The sequence below is a fragment of the Protopterus annectens genome, chromosome 1.part2 (assembly GCF_019279795.1).
Source record: "Protopterus annectens isolate FY-2018-M chromosome 1.part2, PAN1.0, whole genome shotgun sequence".
NCBI lineage: Eukaryota > Metazoa > Chordata > Ceratodontiformes > Protopteridae > Protopterus > Protopterus annectens.
Genome location: NC_056727.1, coordinates 1,251,720,716 through 1,251,745,583, shown reverse-complemented (window position 1 = coordinate 1,251,745,583; position 24,868 = coordinate 1,251,720,716). Strand labels below are relative to the sequence as shown.

Genomic DNA, 24,868 nt, shown 5'->3' with positions numbered 1-24,868 from the left:
GCATCTTGTAGGGCTGCTGTCACTGGGTCTGTTCTTAGAAGGCATGCTTGGCTTAAGGAACAAAACTTGCCAGATCATGTCAAAGCAAAATTACTGGATGCACCCTTAAACCAAGAGCGCCTATTTGGCAATAAAGCAGAAGAAGTTCTCAAAAGGATGGAGGAGAAAGCTAAATCTATGCAAACTGTTAAAGATTTCTTACAAGTACAGCCACCTAGATTCAGTAGGCATTGGCCTTCAAAGAACTGGTCTTTTCCAGTCCCCTCCAGGCCTTCCTCACTCCAAACCCAGGGGCAGCAGACCCCCGAGACTTCACTTTCAGGTTATGCACAGATCTAAGCAGTGAGGTGTTCCCACGTCCAAAATAGGGAGCAGTAAGCCAACCCCTCTATGGTAAACTTGCACAATGACTTATTCTTAACTCCCCCAAGCCTTGCTCAAGTACTTGCACCTTTAGGAGGAAAACTCGCCCTGCATGCAAAAAAACTGGGAATACATTACCCAAGACAAATGGGTTTTAAACATAGTTTCCCTAGGATACAGATTCCACTTCCACTCACTCCCAACCCTAAGTGGATGGCCAGACCTCCCCCCAAACCAGTGGATGGAGGCACAAAAAGCAAGTACTTTCTTTCCCCAGCATCAAGGCTATTCAACCTGTCCCAGCAGAACAAAGGGGACAAGGCTTTTATTCAAGACTGTTCCTGGTTCCCAGAAAAGAAAACTCCTGGTGTCCTATCCTGGATTTATCTGTTCTCAACACCTTTCTGGTGGTTCCAAAATTCAAAATGCTAACTCTCCAACAGCTGCTTCCCATGCTAGCCAAGGATGCCTGGCTGGCAACCCTAGACTTTACCTGCATATCCCCATAAGGGAATCTTGCAAGAAATACCTTCACTTCAGGGCAGGCTCAGTGCACTATCAGTTCTCTGCACTTTCTTTTGGCTTATCTACTGCACCCAGGGTATTCACAAAGTGCCTAGCTCCAGCCTTTGCTTTTTGCAGGCAGAGAAGTATTCAGATTTACCCATACTTGGACAATTGCCTGATTCAGGCGGAAAGTCAGGACTTGCTACTACAGAACCTGGCATTTTTAAAGAGACTTCTAACTTCACTGGGGTACACCATCAACAAAAAGAAATTACACCTAGTACCCTGCCAACAGATTGTACTCCTGGGAGCAAGCTTGAACATAACTTCCCAGATGGCATTCCTCACTCCAGAGAAACAACTTTATTTGACAACTTACTTCAACCTACTGGCACAAAAACCCAGCTATCTGCAAGGAAAATACTGCAAGCTCTGGGGTTACTGACCTCTTCCATTCTGTTAATTCCATATGCAAGACTGTATATGAGGAAACTTCAATGGTATCTAAAAGTTCTGTGGTGTCAACGTTCTCAGGACCTGGAAACAATAATTCCTGTCATTCCGTTTCTAACGGCAGAGTTCCTTTGGTGGGCAGAGGCCTGCAACCACAACAAGGGACTTCCTTTCACTCTGCCCCCTGCTGCCCAAATCCTAACAACAGATGCATCAGACTATGCATGAGGGGCTCACATGGCAGGGCAGTGCATTCAGGGCAAATGGAACCTAAAGCAGATGCACCTACATATCAATCAATCAAGAAATGTTAGCTGTACAGAATGCTCTGACAGCCTTCAAAGGCCTTATTCTTCCAGGACAACTATTGGTAAAGGCAGACAACACCACAGTTATGTGGTACATAAACATGCAGGGGGGAACATCATTCCTACCCACTCTGCAGACTAGTTATGGCTCTGTGGAACACAGCCTTGAGCAACCAAGTACACCTACAAGCTCAATTCCTGCCAGGCAAACTAAATTCACTGGCAGATGACTTAAGCAGAAATCTCATGGACCCACACGAATGGAAACTGAGACCCAAAATTTTCAAGCTTTTGGGGAAGAGATGGGGGACACCAGAGGTGGACCTGTTTGCTTCCCCTCAGAACTATCAATTGAACAAATACTGCACCAGGACTCCCCACAGCCAAGTTTGGAAGGTGGATGCCCAGTACTTTTCCTGGGAAAGCCTCCCTCCCACTGCCTCTCCTTTCGAAGGTTTTACTAAAGATCAAACGGGATAAGCCAAGGACAATCCTGATTACACCAGACTGGCCACGCCAGCACTGGTATCCTTTTTTGCTCAGTCTGACAGTGCTACAACCATGGCACCTGCCTCAGACCCCTTCCCTGCAGTCCCAGCAGGGGGGTCAAATTCTGCACCCTCAGCTTCAGACCCTGAACCTTGCAGTCTGGCTAATCCCCTGACCTCACCTCTAGCAACCCTCCGTAGGCAGGTGCTGGATGTCATTCTTGAGGCAAGGAGGCCTAGTACTAGAAAATCCTGTTCAGAAAAGTGGAAAGGTTACTGTTCCTGGAGCCAGTCTCAAGAGATGGGCACAACTGTGCCCAGCTTACCTCATATGCTAGATTACTTAACAGAAATGCTCCACAAGGGCCTATCCTTCTCTTAAATTAAGATTCATGCCTGTGCCATATTAGCTCATTATAATACTTAGCCACCCCTCTTCTCTCATCCTCTGATAAAACAGTTCCTTAGAGGGGCCAAAATCTTAAGACCCCCCCCCAGGAGAGCTCCCACTCCAGCCTGGGACCTTAACTTTGTATTGGAAAAACTTACACCCCCCCCCCCTTTTGAACCGGCTGCTACAGCAGAGTTGAAATTCCTCTCATGGAAAACAGCTTTACTTGTAGCCATCACTTCAGCAAGAAGAGTGTCTGAACTGCAGGGCCTTATGGCAGTGGAACCCTTCATTATCTTCCATGTGGACAGGGTTTCCCTCAGGACTAACCCATCTTTTATGCCCAAGGTTGTGTCTAGTGTGGCTTTAAACCAGTCCATTCATTTGCCTACTTTTTTTTCCCTAATCCTCAAATTAAAGGGGAAAGGATACTACATTCTTTAGACGTGCACATACGGCTTAGATTCTATTTGGACACGACTAAGCCTCTCAGAAAATCTGACCAGCTGCTAGTCAGCTTTGCTGCAGGGGCAGAGGGGAAGGCCATTTCAAAGCAAACCATATCTAAATGGATAGCACACTGCATCCATTTCTGCTAGAAGCACCATGGAAAACCTACCTCACAGGGGATAAGAACACATTCCACTAGGGCTACATCTACCTCTACTGCATTTCTCAGGGGAGTACCTACCAGGGACATCCTGGAAGCTGCAACCTGGAGCTCTGTACATACTTTCACCAAGCATTATCGCTTGCCTATTGTTTCTAAATCCAGAGCTGGATTTGCTACAGCAGTCCTACAGGGCCTGATTGCCACTCCTAATGCTTCTTAATCTACATCCACCCTTTCTTAGCTTTGTGAATCAACCCAAATGTGATGACTGCAACAGTGAAACATGAACATAGTACAGTTGTGTATACTTACCATAAATGTAGATGTTTGAGTGTATTCACTGTTGCAGTCTTGGTTGCCCTCCCTCCAGCCCCCTGATTGTCTTTGCTTTCACCTGTCCTTTTTAGTTTGGCATATCTTATACTATGTGTATTTGCTTTTTGCTGAGGGGTGTTCCACACCATACAATTGCTTCCAATGGGGCAAGAAAAACTGATGTAATGGCATCAGCTGCATGTTTTATAACCCTGACAACCTGACATCATAGAAGAAGCGACAGCATCCGACGGAGAAATCCCAAGACTCTGGTATTCAGGTCGACTGAGGGCTGACCTGCAGGCAGATAACCCAAATGTGATGACTGCAACAGTAAATACACTCTACCATCTACATTTATGGTAAGTGTACACAACTGTACTTCCTTTATATTTTTTCACTGTATGTTTCTTGCTGTACCTGTTTGTTTTTTAATGGAATTTTTGCCTTAAAATTTGAAATTTGTTTAACTGACTTTGGCATATTTTTTTTCAATGTATACTGTATATAGTAAAAACTTACTGTATGACCACATGCTGTCATGTCACTCACTTCTGATATATTTGTTAATTGCAGACCTGTTGAACAACTGAAAACGTTGAAATTTGCCACTGACACACATTGTAACTTTTATTCTGTTTGAGACCTTTTTTCCACTCCGTAGTTGAATGTACTAGTGTAGTGATGGTTAGCAAAACAAACAAGTACAATTAATAAAAAGTGCTGTTCTGATAGTCTGTAGTTCCCCTATGAACTGAGACATTGACTCTGAAGTCTTAGGGCTTCCTTTTGTCATGGATGTGTGATATGCTGAGGGGGTTGACTTTTGTACACCTTTCTATAGTATGTGGTGTCACAAATTATTTCAGCGTGCTGCTTTTTTGGATGCCACAATGCATATACAAGCATTCTCTTGTTGTCATATTGTCTTATCAGCCAGCTTAAAAAGAGCAGATCAATTGCTGTCTCTTCTCTGTAAAATGCAGATGGGGGTGGCTGTATTTTAACATGCCAGCTGGCCTAAGATGTCCAGTCTGGGTAGATAGCTGTGCCTGTACTATAAGCACCAGTCCATCACCGAGAGACCACTATACTGCAAGAACAAGCAGGGATCATTTCCTTAAGCACTAGCAAAAACAGGAAGGCTATTTTTAAGTCTCAGCAGAGGAGCTGCCATTGTGATGACTGTAAATGGTATTTAATGTGTTTGATTCCTTTGTATGAAGGAAGAACAAGGTGGTCAAGTAATCAACACAGTATTATTACTGTTGTTGTTTACTACAGAGGTTAATGTATAAGGTATGGTAGGTGTGTCCTGCCTCTCTGAGCAGGAGTTGTCTTTTGTAGGGACTGTTGCTGTTTGTCTGATGCCATGCTGAGCCCTGCCAGTAACTGTTAATTTGGTAGTACCTGTGAAGACTCCTGATGCAAGCGAGGATGTATTGCATCAAATTATGGTGCTTCCCTCTGCCATGAGTGGATTCAGCAGTTATACATGAGCAAATCCAGTTTCCACTTGAGATTTTAGTCACATTCTTTGTTACTGAGCTCCTGTAGACACCTGCTTCTGGACTTACTGTTGTTTGATTCACCTTGCACCCTGGTCTTGTTTTGAATCTGATTTCAGAGGTAAAAATGTAGATGTTCATCGTGTTACACTGCTGCAGTCATTACACTTGGGTTATCCTGCCATCAGGCGGTCCCGCAGTCGGCCAGAGTTCCAAAGTCCTAGTCCGGCGTCGGTTGCTGTCGCCTCCTCCCTGACGTCAGTGTGCCAGGGGTATATAAGATGCATCCGACGCCATTTTCTCCAGTCTTTCTTGCCACGCGGTGCCCGAAGCAAAAGCAGTTTGCAAGTGCCGGTCGGACGACTCCTGAGATTTTCGAAGTCGAATTTCAAATCCGAAGTCTTCAATAAAGCTAAGTACCCCGTTGGGGAAACTTTTTTCTTGCCTCAGACCGATGTCAGAAAAAATTAATAATTGTATTTCTTGTGAGAAGCAAATACCTCATAAGGACTTCCATTCTTACTGTATTCCAGGCCTAGGCCCTGATCACAACGTCACTAGTTGACGGTTTTGTGCTAGATTTAACAAACGCACTATAAAACGACGTTTTGATTTTGCTTTGCACTACTTTGGCCGAAGGTTCAATTATACAATTCCATCGGAACAACCGGCGACCGCAATTCATAAAAAACCGCAAAGATAAGGATAAAGACAGGCATCCGAGGTCCAAAACAGACGACAAAGCCTCTTCTAGGTCAGTCGCCGGTTCTCAGTGAGGTGCTTTCGCAGCCCCTGACACCCACTACCTCAGAGCCACAGGCCGCCTCCGACTCCCACGTGGAGACAACTAGGCCTCTGGAAACTCAAGGTATTGGGCCTACGGAAACTAATCCCTCAGATGGGTCCGGAGATGCTGAGCAGGCATCGGCTTCTGAGGGTGTTTTCAGACCTTCACAACTTACCATTAAAACAACAGCCAAGACAAAAACACCATTAAAGACAAATAAGCAAGTACAGCATTCTCCAGGACAGTCCTCCATGCCTAAAAAACAGATGCTTAAAATGGCCGAAGACCTCATTACTCTAATCAGGGGTTCCCATTCCCCTCCTGAGAAAAGGCCTAGGCAGGATACAGACTATGACTCCTCTGATCAGGTTTCCATTTCCTCTGATTCCTCTTCAGACCAGGGATACTCTCTACCCCCCTATGAGGACTCTGATGCTGAAGAATATATCCTTTCAGCTTCTCCTCCTGAAGATTACTCTTTTGGGGAAACTTTACATACCATGAGGGAACATTTCCATTGGGAAAGTCAGGATTATTCAGATTCCAAGAAAAGGCTCAGGGACTTCCTTTTATTGCCTCAGCACAGGCCCCTTGCTATTCCGCCTGTGTTAAATATTGTGAATGATGTGTTCTCTGAATCCAGCTTATCTCCTGATTCTTTGCCCCCTGCACCAGCCAAGCCAGATAGGTATTATAGAGTCCCTGACTCTCACAGGTTTCTTTATAAAAACCCTTCTGCTGACCCAGAAACCATTTCCCAGGGTCCCAAAGGGGTTAAGGCTTCCATTGCAAAAAATCCAGTCCCCTCTGACAGAGATTCTAGAGCATTGGATAGATGGGGGAAGAAAGTTTACACTTCTGCAACTTTAGCAGTAAGGGCTTTAAATTGCCAGTTTCACATGCTTAAGTACCAACAATATTTAATGGCTCAGTTAAAACAGAAAATGCTTACAAGCTCAGAAGCTCCTGACTATAAAGAAATGCAGGATTTATTGCATGCAGTTGAACAGGTGGGAAAACATACTCTGCAATGTGGTTTTGATTTTTTAGAGGCCTCTTGTAGAGCCGCAGTTACAGGTTCTGTGATTCAAAGACATGCTTGGTTAAAAGAACAGAGTTTACCTGACCATGTTAAGGCAAAATTATTGGATGCTCCTTTACAGCATGATACCTTGTTTGGTTTTAAGGCAGAAGAGGTGTTAAAGAAAATGGAGGATAAAGCTAAATCTATGCAAACAGTCAAAGATTTCTTACAGGTACAGCCACCTCGATTTAGCAGAAATTGGCCTACAAAGAATTGGTCCTTTCCAGTGTCAGACAGGCCACAGAGAGGCAGATACAGACACAGAAGAAGCAGATCTCAACCCCAAGGCTCTTACAGACAACGACAGTGGGGTACCTCAAAAGGAGGTGAGGACAAGTCTCAACCTTACAGGAAACAGTCCCAATGACTTCCCCCTTCATATGCCAAGCACTTCCCTTTTGGCAGCCCCCTTGGGGGGAAACTAGCACTTTTTTCTCAAAATTGGCAAACAATCACCCAAGACAAATGGGTTCTGAATATTGTGTCTCAAGGTTACAGGTTCCGCTTTCACACTTTATCAAGGTTAAAAGGAATGCCAAACCTGCCACAAAATCAATGGGAAGAGGCTCAAAACTAATTTTAGCCCTCATGGACATGAGAGCTGTTCAAAAAGTACCACAGCAGGAACGAACAAGGACAAGGATTTTACTCAAGACTCTTCCTGGACCCCAGAAAGGACAAAGCCTGGAGACCCATACTAGACCTTTCAACTCTAAATACTTACCTGGATGTTCCGAAATTCAAAATGTTGACACTACAGCAGCTTCTTCCCATGCTGGGCAAGAAGGCTTGGCTTGTTACTTTGGACCTCAAAGAGGCATACCTGCATGTCCCTATCAGACAAGATTGCAGAAGATACCTCAGATTCAAAGCTGGTACAATGCACTACCAATTCTCTGCACTGCCCTTTGTTTTATCTACTGCACCCAGGGTCTTTACAAAGTGCTTGGCACCAGTAATTGCATTTTGCAGACAAAAAGGAATTCAAATATATCCATACCTGGATGACTGCCTCATTCAAGCAGAGAGAAAGGACATTCTTCTAAAGCATCTGGCATTTGTAAAAAGGTTGCTAATTTCTCTAGGGTACACAGTAAACGAAAAGAAGTCAAAACTAGTGCCCTCACAGCAGATAATATTCTTGGGTGCCAGCTTAAATACAATGGCCCAGATGGCTTATCTCACGCCAGACAAACAAGGGCAACTGACTCAATATTTTCAATTACTGGCAAAAAAGTCCCATCTCCCTGCAAGAAAAAGTCTGCAGGCCCTGGGATTCATGGCATTCTGCATACTACTAATTCCATATGCCAGACTGCATATGAGGAAATTACAATGGTACCTAAAAAGTGTTTGGACTCAACACTCTCACAGTTTAGAAACAGTAATACTCTGCCTACAACAGGAGTTTCGATGGTGGGCACAGGCATGTCACCTCAACAAGGGTCAGCCTTACACTCTACCCACAGCTAGGCAGACTCTAACAACAGATGCTTCGGATTACGCCTGGGGAGCACACATGGCAGGAAAATGTATTCAGGGCAAGTAGACCACAGACCAAATGCATCTTCACATCAATCAAAAAGAGATGTTGGTTGTTCAAAATGCCCTAACAGCTTTCAAGGACCTTCTGCATCCAGGACAATTATTATTAAAGACAGACAACACCACAGTAATGTAGTACATAAACAAGCAAGGGGGCACTCATTCCTATCCCCTATGCAGGCAAGCCATGACCTTGTGGAACACAGCACTAACTTATCAAGTTCATCTGCAAGCACAATACCTGCCAGGAAAGAAAAATACTCTAGCAGACGATTTAAGCAGAAATATCATGGACCCTCACGAATGGAAATTGAATCCACAAGTCTTCGGCATGGTAACGCAAAAATGGGGGTGCCCAGACATAGATCTTTTTGCCTCCCCACTGAATTGCCAACTACAAAAATTCTGCACAAGGACTTACCACACACAAGCATGGAAAGTGGATGCTCTTTCGTTCAGCTGGAAAAGCCTAAAAGTTTATGCCTTCCCACCATTGCCTCTCCTTTCAAAGGTACTCCTAAAAGCCAGACAAGAAAAAACACAGATGATCCTGATTGCTCCAGACTGGCCACGCCAGCACTGAAACCCAATCTTAAAGAACTTGGCTCAAGGCCCACCATGGATTTTGCCTCAAGTTTCACACCTTCTGACTCAACAAAACAATCAGATCCTGCACGGTCAGCTCAAAACCCTAAACCTGGCTGCATGGCAGATTCATTAGTCAAACAGGCAACACGTCTCTCTAAAGCTGTTATGGATGTCATTTTGGTGGCCAGTAGGCCTAGCACCAGGAAATCTTACTCAGAAAAATGGAAGAGATTCTGTGCCTGGAACCAGGTTCAAAGCCTTGACCCTCTTGTCCCAAACATTCCTCAGATTTTACAGTACTTAACTGAGATGCTGGACAAAGGCCTATCCTTCTCATCAATTAAGATCCACGCCTCTGCCATTTCAGCTCTTTACAACATGGATCCTCCTTTATTCTCTCATCCCTTGCTAAAGGAGTACCTCAGAGGGGCTGAAAACATAAGACCGCTCCGGAGAGCACCATCACCAACTTGGGACCTCAATTTTATTTTGGAAAAACTGACCTTGCCACCTTTTGAGCCAGCCAATACAGCCAATCTAAAATTTTTATCATGGAAAACAGCTCTGCTGCTGGCAGTAACTTCAGCACGAAGAGTCTCAGAGCTACAGGCATTAATGGCAGTGGAACCTTTTATAATATTTCATCAGGACAGGGTTTCTTTAAGGACAAACCCTACCTTTATGCCAAAGGTGGTATCTAGTGTGGCTCTTAACCAAACCATCCATTTGCCAACTTTTTATCCAAACCCCCAGAATAAAGGGGAGAAACTTCTGCACTCTTTGGACATACACAGGCAGCTACACTTCTACTTGGACAAAACAAAAGCTTTCAGGAAAACTGAGCATCTGTTTGTAGCATATGCTGCAGGATCACAGGGCAAGGCTATCTCTATTACCAAATGGATAGGCCACTGTATTCGTTACTGCTACACCCAGCATGGAAAATCAGTCCCTAATAACAATAGGCCACATTCTACCAGAGCAACAGCCACTTCAACAGCCTTTCTCAGAGGAGTACCAACCAAAGAAATTTTGGAGGCTGCAACTTGGAGTTCAGTGCACACCTTTACCAAGCATTACCACGTGCCTCTTTACTCTAAATCCAGAGCAGGATTTGCCACTGCAGTTCTGCAGGGCCTCATAGCCAATCCTAACTCTTTATAGACTAGCCACCCAACCATAGCTTTGGGATTCTACCCAGGTGTAATGACTGCAGCAGTGTAACACGATGAACATAGTACAGTTTTGTACCTACCATAAATGTAGATGTTCGAGTGTTCACACTGCTGCAGTCCAGGTTACCCTCCCTCCATCCCCTCTGTCCTAGCTGGACTTATCTATACCTTTCTATCCTATACAACCTTTGTGGTGTATTTGCTTGTAACTGAAGGTATTGTTTTTATTTTTTATATATGTTTTATTAGCAATATATATTGCCTACCTACTTGGGGGCACCTGGCATCTGGGGCAAGAAAAACTGAAGAAAATGGAGTCAGATGCATCTTATATACCCCTGGCGCACTGACGTCAGGGAGGAGGCAACAGTAACCGACGCTGGACTAGGACTTTGGAACTCTGGCCGACTGCGGGACCACCTGACGGCAGGATAACCCAAGTGTAATGACTGCAGCAGTGTGAACACTCGAACATCTACATTTATGGCAGGTACAAAACTGTACTTTATTTCACTTGCAGTTTGATGTTTAGGCCTGCATAAATTTTAAAGTACTGCTTCTTTAATTCATATGCAGTAGTAATTGTGTTTGAAATTCAGTTCTGGGTATACAACGACTAATGGAAAGGTAACTCTTTTTGTAGCTGGACTGATGTGTTCTTCATAGTTTGGTTTGGATCAGGATGACGAGGATTATATAGTGATTTGCTGCAGAGCCACAAGAGTCCTGTTCCTCGGTAAGTTGATTGTTTTGAATTTACAGGTTTTAACAACTGTTGGAATGTGACCATGATTCCTGTTGACATTTTTGTTATTAGCTGCCAGCCTCCTCTGTTAAACAGATTTCAATCACTTATATAATATGTTAAGAAATTCTGTGATGGTTACAAGAGTTCAATTAACATATTCTTTTTTATTTGCTGGCCTGAAATATAAACTTATCCTGCAAAAATAGCATGTAGAATAATACTGTTTTAGCATTCCTGATGCTTTCCTAACCAGGTAAAAGGGCAGGAAGCAGCACATTTTAAAAATATGTTTTCCCTCACTTTTGTGTTTTTTTTGTAATATGTTTGGTAAGTTTAAGCATCTGAGGTTCTTTTAAGTAAACAGGACCCGCAAATCTGTATTCAGTGCATAAAAAATTGAAACAATTCCCAAAGTAGTGTTTGGTTACTCCACTCTCTAACTCTACCTTTAGTTTTGCAGATTGTAGATCTTGCTACACTTGTGTGCTATGTATCTGTGCATCTATCCATTTTCTAAAAAACATCTGTCCTGGCAAGAATTACAGTTGCAGCAATCTGAGCAATTCTGTCACATCTGGAGACTCAGACAAAAACAGAGTCCTTGTAGCACAGCGATAATGTGCCTGATTCTAGATCAAAAGACATTTGTGTTCAAATCATGTCAGGGTGTAATTACTGACATTCTCTTTATTTTGACATTCCAACATATTTAAGTTAGGTTCTACATGTCACATGTGTGACCTCTTTCAGTGGGACCTCTAAATGTGTGCCATGATATGAAAGTGGTATGCCTCAAAAGTTATAGTGGTTGGAGGGTTGGCATAAAGGTTGCCTCACATACATAAGATACAGGTTTAATTCTAATCTTTGGTCACTATCAGATTATTGTCTAGGCATGTAATAGTCTGCAGACTGATTGCCTAGTTTTTTATATATGAACCAATCTCCAGTGTGTCCTAGGTCTTTCTCAGGTCTCTTCCCAAAAGGCTGAACTGGTGCACCTCCCCTGGAAGGTGTCCATGGTGATATCATTAGTGAATGCCCAGGCCACATTGGATGACTCCCTGTCCACCCACAGATGCAACATTACTGCTGCAAAATCCTGATAGTTTGCCAGGATCCTCACTCTGTTATGGAGACCAAGCCCAGCCACACAGCAGAGAGTGTTAATTTTTGCCATTTTATTCATGATCTCATTCATTCACTATGTACTCAAGGCTGGTGATCATAGATGATGGTGGGACCATAGAGTGACAGGAAACTGAAAGCTCTGTCCTGTGACTGAACTTTCACTTCAGTGCCCTCATCTGATAAAATACCTACAGTGCTTTCCCCATTACACCAGTCTGCTAGTCATTCTCCTTCTCCACTACCTTCACTTTTGAGCAAAACTCCAAAATTCCTCAGAGGCAAATGCTCCTCCCTTACCTTCAGAAGTCCGTGCACTGTTTGATTTTGCGGTGCTGATTTCCTTCCTAGCTGCTACACATTCTGCAGCAAACCACTCCACTACTTGAAAGAGCTCACTGTCACTTGAGATCAGTTGAACAGTATCGTTCCATAAAACTGGAACTCTCAGACGGGGTACTGTATAGCATAATAACCTGTTTGTAAAGGTCATGTATAGGATGGAAGGGAAATGCATCCTTAGGTGGAATCAGATACCCACCTGATACATTTTCAGCTTAATGCCAAGAATGTATATACAACTCTTGCTTTGCAAATACTAGGGCCAAGTAGACATATCATTGGCTCTAAAATCCATTCTGCTGTAGCGTCACCCATAGAACATTCCAGATTTTGTGGCTAAACACACACTGTTGGGCCAAAAAACACTCGCAGACCAGTAAAATCACAAGATCCCTCTGATATCTGTGGAAGGATTTACAGTTGATCCTCTGTTCCACAGTCAGGATGTAATCTTCTTCTAAACCAGCAACCGAACTGTCAGATAAAATTTCATTTCCTGAAACTCTGGAGTGTGCTTCCCTGTGTAGGTTGAGAGGCATGATCCATGCAAACTGGAATACACACTTCTGTCCCTCCTTTTGAAAATAGGGACAGCTGCTCCAGGTTACCAGTCCAGAGGTACTACTCCCATGTTCCCTGTAACAATGAAAAGGACGCTAACCATACACCCTGACAATATCAAGCCACTTCTACATTTCTGGCTAGATCTCATCCAGTGCCACAGTTTAATTGGTTGCCACAGAGATATCTTTTACAGAAACAGAAGTAGCTATTGGGCAGTACCTCCTCAAAGGGGGAAGGTAGGTACACTAGTTTCAGGAGTTCTTCAATGTTCCTTGTACTATAGATATTGACCCCAGTCAAGGTTGGATTCCCCCCACCTTTTGCTGAGGAAAAGTTGGGCAGTCTCTCTAGCTCCAATGTAATTTCTGTGTACATTATTAGGTTTGGGAAAAGTCATCACAATCCGTTTTGTTGGGTGCACCCACTGATGTAGAGTTGGCAGATATGCATACTTGTTGAGTGTGCACATGGGTATCATTTTACTAAGCCCAGTTCTCTCCCATATAGTAAGTGCTTGGTACTGTATTGAGTTGCCAGGTTTAGTAGAGACGTGCAGGGGGAAGTGGTGTCAGTGAGTTGGTCCAGTGCATGCTAGTATGTCTGAGTATTCTACAGGTAAGGAGAGAGAGTGCATTATGGGGGGGGAGGTCAGTGTTTGTGAAGAGTTTGGGGGTGTGTGTGTGCGCGCGCGCACGCGTGTGTGAGATCACTGGCTGCATATAGAGGAGATCAGGAGTGTATGTAATTGACTGAATGTGGTGTTGCTGAGTGACTGGATGTTTGGGATGTGTGTGTGCATTTTATGTGTCCAATTTTTGCAGTGTGTCAGTGTAAATGCAGGCAGGGTAGCAGTATGTACTGAGTGTTTCTGTGCTGGGGCGAGATGTCGTGAGGGTTTAGAGGTGTTGGGAGTGTGTTGACTATTTCAAAGGTATTGTGTAACACAACTCTGCATCTCCAATGTCACTCTCCTCAAAGTAAGTACAGTCTTGGAAATAGTTTTGGAAGGTATGGGGGAGGGGGATTACCCCACTGTAAAAAGTGTGCTTGATGTTTGTTTTGTTTTCTTTTTTTGGATTTTGTACTCGTGGGTGTTTAGTTGTGTACTGACTGAGTACAATTGTGTGGTATCAGTGTATGTGTTAGTCAACAGCTGTGCTCTAATGATTTGTCTCTCTTGAGGAGCCCATTGTTGGTTAGCCTGACATTGCTGTTTAAGACCAGACCTGGTGCACCAGAGCCTCTTTAGGCCATGTAAATAAAAGTAATTCTCCATGTCCTTGCTAAACTCTTATAAAGCCTAATCCATTGCTTGGGTAAGTGTGTCAGCTGCTGCCTTTGTGATGTCAGTGTCTGTTGGTCAGAAGTAAGGAAGTTCCTACTAGCGTTGTATAGAAGGTGTTTATTTAATTTGATGACTTTCCTCACCAATGGAGTCAATCAGCAGGTCCTAGATTTACTGACATGAGAAACATGTAACACCTTTTGTTAACAACTGCTGAAGTTGAACAAGGATCTTTTTGGACTCCCATTCTTTCTTGATACATAGCAGTAATTAACCTGTTCTGCAGAAAGGCATCTGCTGATTTGTTCCCATGACACCTGTACCACACCTTTTGACTTTCTGGTTCTGTCCAGCTGTGTACCTAGAATTCTGACATTGATCCACAGGTAGTGATTATTTGTCAGCACAGAATCTGTTTTGACCTGAGTGTACAGTGCGTAAGACCTGTGGTCTGAGTACATGACTACAAAATCAGTCATCAGTGCTTGACCAAAGATGCTGTGGTACCATATACACTTATGAGTCGCTTTATATTTGAACATGGTGTTCTTTGTGGAAATGGTATGAGTAGCCCAAAAGTCATTAAGAATTCATCACTTGGGTTCAGATCAAGGCTCTCATTGATGCCTTTAAAGTTTGTCTGTCACTTCCCATATAAGGATGCAAGTGTCCCAGTAGAAGCAGATAGTAAATAAATAGTAAGTACTCTGTCAAACACCACACTCGTGGTCTAATCTACAGATGATTAGATGTTAGGTGCATGTGCACAGATACCAGAGTTTTTCTATTTTGCATGTTGCAATCACATTGAGATGACCATATTATCTACTAGCAAAAACTTAACTGTACAACATGCATTTTTGTGGCATCTGTTTAACCCCACCTCTGCTTAGGGCCACCCCAAGAGGCAGCTCCAGAGCAGGATAGACACCATTCCCAACTGAGAAGTCTGCTTCCAGACTTTAACACTGTATATGGAGGTAATACCAGCTGTACCTAGCTCCTACTTCAGCACTGTATATAGAGGTAAGACCAGCTGTACCTAACTCCTACTTTCAACATCTGACATAAACTCTGATTTTTTTTTTTGCTGCAGTTAGGTGACAGTCAACATCACTGTAACTGTCATAGCAGGAGGCTTAGTAAATAACAAACAGATGGCACTAGATGCGACCTAACTTCCATGATGTTTGTGTTCCACCTAAATTCTTTGGAAGATGTGTGCATGCTGGTCACTATAGCTACCTCACTGACCTTAAAGCTGAATACCCCAACTACAACGTCCTGATTTTTTTAGAACTTTCAGTTATATGTATATGTTTGTAAAATATGTCTCTGGTGACTTGCATTAAAATACACACTGATCACTTATACTTTACGTTAATACGATAGTATACCATGCACAACACTGCCATTTACATCAAGATTAAAACCTTTTGTGCACACTGAAAAAAACTCATTTTTATACTGTAGCATTTTATTTCTTGGAATCCTTTTTAACTCCACAACAGTCTATATATGTCTGATGTCTTCAGTGCTCTGTGATATTTGGAGAGTTAAGGGGACTGTTTGTAGTGTATCTGGTCTGGTATTTAAGGCAGTAATGGAACTTACAGTTTGCCTTCTTCCTCCCACACTAAAGGAAGATATTGGTCTAGTTTTATTGTCAACTTCAGCATTATGCTGAAATTTTTCTATTAGCTTTTGGATTTTTATTGTACCTCCAACTTAAGAATGTGCATTCTCTCACTGCTAATTTTTTCTCAGGCAGGCAGATCCTGTACTTTCTGCCAGTTTTCAATCATTAGCAATGTAGCTGAACTAGGTAACCTAGTTTTAACATGTTACCCATTAACAGTTGAGCTGGACAGAAACAGAGTTCCTGCAGTAGAGTATTCCTGTATTCCAAAATTGCAAGATGACAATCCCCACAGCTTCTGTTATAGCTCTTTTTGGATTAAGTTCTTCACGATTTGATTAGTTTTCTCTGCTTGACCATTGGACTGAGCATCAGTGAACTGGCATACACATCAATTAGTTTAGCTTCACGTTTTGGATTTTCCCATAACTTTTGTATTTTTACTATATTTCCAGACAAAATTTGGTAGTTTTATTTTATGTCTGCTGATTTTTTAAGCATTTTCTTTACTTTGTTATTTATTTATTGACATTTGTTAACCGGGTTAGTCCAACTGGGATTTTGTCCCATTTTCAGTGGAGACCTGAGGTGAAAAGCTCTAGAAAGTACAATAAATCATTACAGTAGTAAACAAGCACAGCAAACAGTAGAAACAAACACTACCAACAGTTAAACGACAGCATGTTTTTATTTTCCAGGAAAATACTATGTAACTGTACTAGTGAGGAAGAGTGCAGAGTGTGAGTAGGATCAACTGAGAGTGATTCCAATGTGGGGGGAGGAGAGAACTATGTAGGGTCATAGCAGAGGCAGATTCTGAAATTGAGTAAATGTGTCTTAAGTTTCTTTTTAAATAGTGGGGCATGAGAGATTGAGTGTATGTCCAGGGGAAGTGTGTTCCAGGCTTGGGCCACAGAGTATTTGTAGAGTAGCTTACCTACTGACTTATTTGGGTGGTAAATATCAAGCAATTGTTGATTAGAGGTGCGGAGGGGTTGAGATGGGGTGTAGACAGAGACAAGGAGAGATATAGATGGACAGTAGGAGGGTTTAAAGAGCATAGAGTGCAGCATGTGAAATTGGTAGAGATGTAGTAGTTGTGGGAGTTCTAGCCATTGTAGAAACTTTAAAGCAATACACTGGTGTGTGTTGTTTGGGGAGTTAGTGATGAATCCGGCTATTTTGTGGTAGGATTGTTGGAGTTTGTTCAGGTTAGTTTTTTGGATATTTGTGAGAACTGGAGAGGCATAGAGGAGAGAGGGGAGTAGAAGTGCTTGTCGTAGGGTGAGTCTAGCCTCGGGACTGAGATATTTTTTGTTCCGGTATAAGAGACCTAGTTTCTGATGTGTTTTCTTTATGCATTGCTGTATGTGTTGATTGAATTTTAGTTCATCGTCGATGATGACCCCTAGGAGTTTGGTGTAGGTGTTAGGTTGGATAGCTGTATTATTACAAGACTTAATGACAAAGGAGGATTTATGATGAGTAAGAGAATGGGGCAGAAAGAGTAAGAGTTTGTTTTTTGTGGGATTGAGGATCAGTAAGTTTTTTGAAAGCCATTGTTCAGTGGAAAGTAGAGCTTTTTGGGTTAGGGGGTGTAGGTCAGAGATGTTGTTGGCTGTAGAAATAATTGTGGAGTCGTTTGTATATTGTATGAGTGAAGACTGATAGCAAGAGGTGAAAAGATCATTGGTGAAGATGTTGAATAAGAGGGGACCCAAGATGCAACCTTGTGAAACACCAGTAGAGATAGGCAAGAAAGGAGAATGGGAAGAGAGCCGTTTGACTGATTGTTTGCATCCAGACAGATAGCTAGCGAACCAGCTAAGGGTGGAGGTGGATAGGTGAAAGTTAGCAAGTTTAGATAGAAGTAATGGATGAGACACTGTATCAAAAGCTTTGGAGAGGTCAAGAAAGAGACAGGAAGCAAGTTTATTGTTGTCCAAAGATTCTGCAATGGTGTGAGTGAAGGAGAGTAGAGCAGTAGTTGTGCTGTGACAGGGGCAAAAGCCATGTTGGGTAGGGGGTGAGTAAGTTGTGATTGAGAAGGTGATTGAGAAGTTGAGTGTGGATACATTTTTTCTAGTATCTTAGATAGTGGGGACAGAATGCAATAGGTCGATAGTTGGAAGGGTCATTAGAGTTACCTCCTTTATGGAGAGGGATAGTGTGGAAAGATTTCCAAAGGGTAGGAACAGTAGAGTCTTGCATAGATCTATTTATTAATATTGTCACTGGGTAGGCAATAGAGTCAGCTGCGAGTTTGAGGAAGGTAGGAGGTAATTTGTCAGTAGAGGGAGAGCAGGGTTTGAGTTTGAGCAGTAGAGATTTGATGTAGGAAATGGGAACAGACTTAAAGGAAAAAGTAGTAGTGTTGGGGGTGGGTGTGGGGTCCGGTAAAGAGGAAGAGGTAGGTTCAGAGGGTAGGAGATTATGGATGGAGGAGATAAAATGTGAATTAAGTAGGGTAGCTGTTTCCTCAGGAGTTGTGTTTGGGTAGGGGGAGGGGTTAGAGGGACTACCTGGGTAAAGGATGCTGTTAAGTGTTGTTGATTATTAAGTGATAGTGTAGTTCAAGTAGGTAATTTAATTTTTAACCTTTTGCATGTTAACTGTTAAGGCAGTGAGTGATTAAGACCCTGCAAGAATTAACAAAATAGCAGCCCTCATGGCTTCTGCTATACAGCTTTTTTCTTGAGATTTTTTTACATTTTCTCTACCTGTCCATTAGATATTTTAGACTAAATTTTAGATGTTTAAATTTCTACTCGGACACATGTTTTGAATTTTTGACATCTGTATTTTGGACTATTGTTAGAAATGAAAACATTAGGTGCCCTTAGCCTTAAAGCTAAATACATACCTATATATAACAATAATATGTCGTGTTGCCTCTTACCATTTGGCTGGATTTGCACCTGACCCACACCATTTGCATTGTGGATGGTGAGGTGAGCCCGTATAATAGCTCCATACAGCTTTATTGGTTGGACTCAACCTGGTTACATGAGCTCCTCAACAGCAGGTACTTGCTGGTGAACACAATCACCTATGTGCTAAGAGGATGGTCCAGGTATCCCTTTTCAGGCCAAGGATTTCTTACCCTTTAAATGAACTGTTGGGGGAGTCAAATGTTTAGATTGCTGTTTGTCCTATTCTTTTATACCATTTTGTCAAGGAGGACCAACTAAGAGTAAAAAACTGCAGACAACACAGCTGTCGGGAATGAAGGGACAGCAGTAGGTACTATACCTGAAGAAACCTGAACACGTTTTTGGATTATTATTATTTCTTTCTTTTCATACTTCTTATAATCTGCTGACTGGCTATTTTCTCCCTCTATCCAGAGGTGTCCCATTTTCTTTTGAGATGTTGGAGTCCAAGTAAAATATAACTTGCGTAAGTCTGCACAGTACACAGACAAGAGATGATGGAACTCAAATGCAGCGTTCTGTATACACACAGAAAAACAGCAATTTCACTTTGCCTCTCTTCTAGAAATGTGCAGTACAAAGCATGATGAAACAGAAACGTCATGCATGTAGGATGTTTTGCTCACTGTCTAGCCACGGAAAAGAGGGCAGAAAAACAAAAAAAAATTTTTACAGTATGAGGGTCTCCTATGGACAGGTATAACTCTTGAGAGATTGTAATTAATCCCTCAGAGGTTGTAACACCTCAGATTAGAATGCTAGTGCTTTTTTTTTTTTTTTTTTGCACCTTTATATGCTGAATGTTTTCAGACTGAATCTTCTTTTATAGTGATTTGTGAAGGATTTGAGAAAAAGAAAAAAATAAGGCACATTGGAATTTATTTTCAGTAAGTAAATTTGCAGTTGAACAGAAAGTGAAGGGTGAACATTCACGCGGTAATGGTTTTGACTGAAATCGACATTGTTCAAGAACTAAGATATGTATTGAGGTCAGACTTTTTGAAAGGCAGTCTGAACATCTGGACTGGGGATGGATGGTGATATTCAGTTATATAAGTTTGGGTGGAAACCATCAACATTTAGAAAGCCAGGATGTTCTTCGTGTTTTACTGTTGCAGTCATCACCTGTGGGTTATCATTGCTCTGGTAGCCCTCGACCGGCCCGAATACCAGAGTCAATGTTTTTCTGCGTCGGCTGCTGTCGCTTGCTGCCTGATGTCAGGTCGTCAGTGCTATAAAGGAAGGCAGCCGATGCCATTACATCAGTCTTTCTTGCCGTGGTGCCCGTAGCAGAAGCAGTTTGCAAGTGTGCCGGTCAGTCGCTGCCAGAGTTTGAATTACAGCTGAAAATGTCTAAAGCTAAGTACCCCATTGGGGATCCTTTTTTCTTGCACTAATCGATGTCCGAAAAAGTTAACAATTGTTTCGCCTGCAGAAAGCAAATACTACACTGAGACTTCCATTCATATTGCGTCACTTGTTTAGGCCCAGACCACGATGTCCCCCGTTGCCGATTCTGTGCCCTCTTTAATGCGAGAACCATTTGTCGTAGAGATCTTGTAGCCAGGTATTTTCGACTTCCGTCTTCACATTCCAAAATGGCATCCATCAGCCAGCAATCCATAGACATTCTGAAAAAACGTAAGGATAAGGATGGAGACAGACCACACAAGGCTAAGCTTTCCGACGATTCTACCGCTAAGCAGATCATCAGCTCTCCAGAATTCAGTGAGGTGCCTTCGCAGCCCCTGATGCCCGATTCGATACCTTCGCAGGCCTCTACTGAGACCATTTCTGAGTCTGGTATGCCACAGAAATCTTCTTCATTTTCCAAGCCTTTGGTTGTCTCTGCCTTGGTTGGGTACGGAGCCACGACGCAGGCACAGGCTTCTGAGGGGGGTTTTCGCAGTACCGAATCTAGACAAAAAACGAAATCTTCTCCGACTACTGTTTCTCTCAGACCGATGGATACTCTTAGGCCTAGAGGCAAGGCCACTCCTGGAAAAACTACCTCTAGCTACCATTTTACTCCTGCTCCACCACCCCAAGCTCAAATGCTTAAAATGGCAGAGGATCTTATCACCCTTATCAGGGGTAGTCAGGCCACACCTCTTAAAAGGAAAAGAGACCTTTCTCCTGAAATACTGACAGAACAGGGTTCTGAGGACTCTGATTATTCAGATGTTGAAGAGGAAAAACAGCCTCTGACTGCTTATGAGGATTCAGATGCAGAGGAATCCATTCCTTCTGCCTCCCCACCAGAAGATCTTTCCTTTGGGGAAACCCTTCACACCCTCAGGGAACATTTCCACTGGGAATCCCAGGACTTCCTCAGTCTAAGAAAAAACTAAGAGAGTATCTAGACCTGCCCCAGCACAGACTCTTGGCCATCCCTCCAATCTTAGAAGTGGATGATGACGTCTTTCATGAATCCAGTTTAACTCCTGATGCCCTCCCACCTGCTCCCAGAAAACCTGACAGGTATTACAGAGTACCAGATTCTCACACGTGCCTGTACAGAAGTCCTGCTGCAGACCCAGAGGGACCAAAAGGAGCTAAGGCTAGTTCTGCAAATAATCCTATTCCTTCTGACAAGGACTCCAGAGCTCTGGACAGATGGTGTAAGAAAGTATACACCTCTGCAACCTTAGCTGTCAAAGCATTCAAGTGTCAGTTCCACATGTTAAAATATCAACAACACACTTTGGAACTATTAAAAGAATTCAGCCTTTCTTGACTATGCCAATTCGAAAGAGTTAGCAGATTTACTGCACTCTACTTGTCAAGTGGCTAAACACTCATTACACTATGGATATGATGCCCTAGAAGCCTCATGCAGGGCAGCAGTGTCAGGATCTCTCATTAGGAGATGTGCATGGTTGAAGGAACAACCTCTCCCTGATCATGTCAAATCTAAATTACTTGTTGCACTCTTGGATAAGAACCACTTGTTTGGAGTAAAAGCAGAAGAGGTGCTTAAATAGATGGAAGACAAAGCAAATTGTATACAAACAGTAAAATATTTCCTTCAGGTACAACCTCCTAGGTTCAGCAGGAAGTTTCCCTTAAAAGACTGGTCCTTTCCTGCCCCTAGCAGACAGAGGCAAGGTAAGCCTCGCAGGGACAGACCACCCAGACTCCTATCCCAGGAACAGCAGAGAACCAAAGAGTTGACCACTTCCACTCCAAAGGCAGGGAGTTCTAAGCCATCCCTCTATGGCAAAAACTCTCAATGACTCCCACTCCTTCTCCCTCTTCTGCCCTCTTTTCTCTCACCAAAAACTAAGAGGAAGGCTGTCCCTCTGCAAAGAAAATTGGCTTTCTGTAATAAAGGACCAATGGGTCTTAAAGATCATTTTTCAGGGATACAAATTCTTCTTCAGCGAACTCCCAATCCCAAGAGGGTGCCCAGACTTGCCTCCAAATCAGTGGGCAGAGGCATTGAAACAAGTCCAATCTCTCATATCCAATGAAGCAGTAGAACCTGTTCTCTCGGATCAAACAGGCAAAGGCTTTTATTCCATACTATTCCTTGCTCTCAGAAAAGAGGGCACTTGGTGCCCCATCCTGGATCTATCTATTCTGAACACCTTCCTGGTGGTCCCAAAATTCAAAATGCTAACTTTGCAGCAGCTGCTGCCTATGGTGAAAAAAATGCTTGGTTAGTTACCCTAGAGCTAAAAGATACCTACCTCCACATCCCCATAAGGGAATCCTGCAGGAAATTCCTTCGCTTTGGAACAGGCTTATAACACTTTCAGTTCTCTGTGCTACCCTTTGGCTTATCTACTGCTCCTAGGATATTCACCAAATGCTTAGCCCCAGCCATAGCCTTTTGCAGACAGAAAAATTTACACATTTACCCTTATCTGGATGACTGCTTCATTCAGGCAGATTGCAAAGAAAAGCTCCTCAAGGACCTCCTCTTTGTGTACCCTAAGGAGGTTAGGAGGGTTTTGACAATCAATGAGAAGAAATCAAGGCAAACACCCTCCAAGAAGATCATTTTCTTGGAAGCACTGCTGGACACAGCATCCCAAATGTCCTTCCTATCCCCAGAAAAACAGAGCTTCCTGCCTGCCTTTTTACCCAGCTGGCTTCCAGAAGTCACCTCACTGCAAGGAAGTTCCTGCAAGCCTTGTGGTTCATGGCATCTTGCATCCTTCTAATTCCTCTGGCCAGGCTTCACATGAGAAAACTTCAGTGGTACCTAAAGAACCTTTGGTGTCAGCACTCTCAACCTCTAGAGACCTCTGTACCTCTGATCCGCTATATAAGGTCCGAGTTACTCTGGTGGGCAGGGGCCTCTGCCCAGAACAAGGGTCTTTCCTTCACCCTCTGCCCAACTGGGCAGACTATTACCACTGATGCCTCAGACTTAGCTTGGGGCGCTCACCTAGAGGGCAGGTGCATCCAAGGTCTTTGGGATGCTCAGCATCTTCCCTTACACATCAACCAGAAGGAAATGATGGCAGTACAAAAGGCTCTGACATCCTTCAAACCCCATCTCAAGCCAGGGGTGGTTCTTATCAAAACAGACAACACCACACTGTTGTGGTACATAAACAAACAGGGAGGGACCCAATCGTACCCTCTGTGCAGGCTAGCCATGAACCTCTGGCTGACCGCCTCTTCCATGGGGACTACACCTGATGGCCCAATAACGACCGGGGATCAACAACACCCTGAAAGAACTTACTAGACCCCCACGAATGACAACTCCAGAGAAAACTCTTTTTACAAATCAGTCAGGCGTAGGGGACTCCGGAGTTGGATCTCTTTGCTTCGCATCTCAACCATCAGCTGAAAAAAATTCTGTACCAAGGAGTATCACCACCTAGCATGGAAGGTGGATGCCTTAACCTTCCCTTGGAGCACCCTCTTTGTGTACGCATTCCCTCCTCTGCCCTCTTATTCCCAAGTTACTGATCAAAATACGGGAGGAGAGATCAAAGGCCATCCTCATTGCTCCAGATTGGCCCAGACATCATTGGTACCCCTTACTGTACAGCCTCCCAGGCAGCTTCCCCTGATCTTAGACCACTCAGGTGTGGTGGGGGGATGCTGCAGCCAGACTTACAGACTCTCAAACTATCAGTATGGCTAATACTCTAAAGGCAAACAAGGGGCCCCTGTTAAGCAAACAGGTCCTAGACATCATCACAGAAGCCAGAAGGCCCAGCACCAGAAAATCTTACGCAGGAAAATGGAAAAGATTCTTTTCCTGGAGCCAGTCCAGAGGGGGCAATACCTCATAATCTTCCATCCCTCTTATCCTGGACTACCTAGCGGAGCTACTTAATAGTGGCCTCTCCTTCTCCTCTATTAAAATCCACACATCAGCCGTTTCAGCTCATTTTGATACAGAACAGCCCCTGTTCTCCCATCCTTTGATTAAGCAATTTCTCAGAGGGGCTTCTAATATCAGACCTCCCAGAAGGCCACCCACTCCAGCCTGGGACCTGAATTATGTTTTGGAAAAAACAACTTTACTACCCTTCGAACCTGCTGCTTCAGCAGAACTAAGATACCTCTCCTGGAAGACTGCTTTTCTCCTAGCTATCACCTCAGCCAGAAGGGTTTCAGAACTTCAGGCACTGATGGCCATTGAGCCCTTCATCATCTTCCATGCAGACCGGGTCTCCTTGAGGACTAATTCCTCTTTTATGCCCAAGGTGGTATCTAATGTAACTCTCAATCAGGCCATACATCTACCCACCTTCTTTCCTAACCCTCAAAACAAGGGGGAAAGAATTCTGCACTCACTAGATGCGCACAGACAGCTCAGATACTATTTGGACTGTACTAAACCCTTCAGGAAAACAGACCAACTACTTGTCAGCTTTGCCCCAGGGGCAGAGGGGATGTCCATTTCCAAATGGATATTGCACTGTATCCATTTCTGCTACACATTTTTTAGGAACTCCCCCAAGTCTATTTGAACCCATTCCACTAGGGCAGCCTCCACTTCCACAGCATTCCTCAGAGTAGTTCCCACCAGGGACATCCTGGAAGCTGACACCTGGACTTCTGTCCATACCTTTACCAAGCATTACCACCTACCTCTATTTTTCATGGCTAGGACAGGGTTTGCCTCTGCAGTT

General features: G+C 43.4%; 1 protein-coding gene across 1 annotated transcript in view; it reads left to right on the top strand.

The window, feature by feature from the left end:
• LUZP1 (leucine zipper protein 1) overlaps positions 1–24,868 on the top strand; it is a 2,096,166-nt gene that overhangs the window by 1,431,640 nt on the left and 639,658 nt on the right. The window contains exon 6 of the mRNA XM_044060126.1: positions 10,769–10,861. The gene's annotated coding sequence lies outside the window, so the exon portion shown is untranslated. The remainder of the gene's footprint in view (positions 1–10,768; positions 10,862–24,868) is intronic.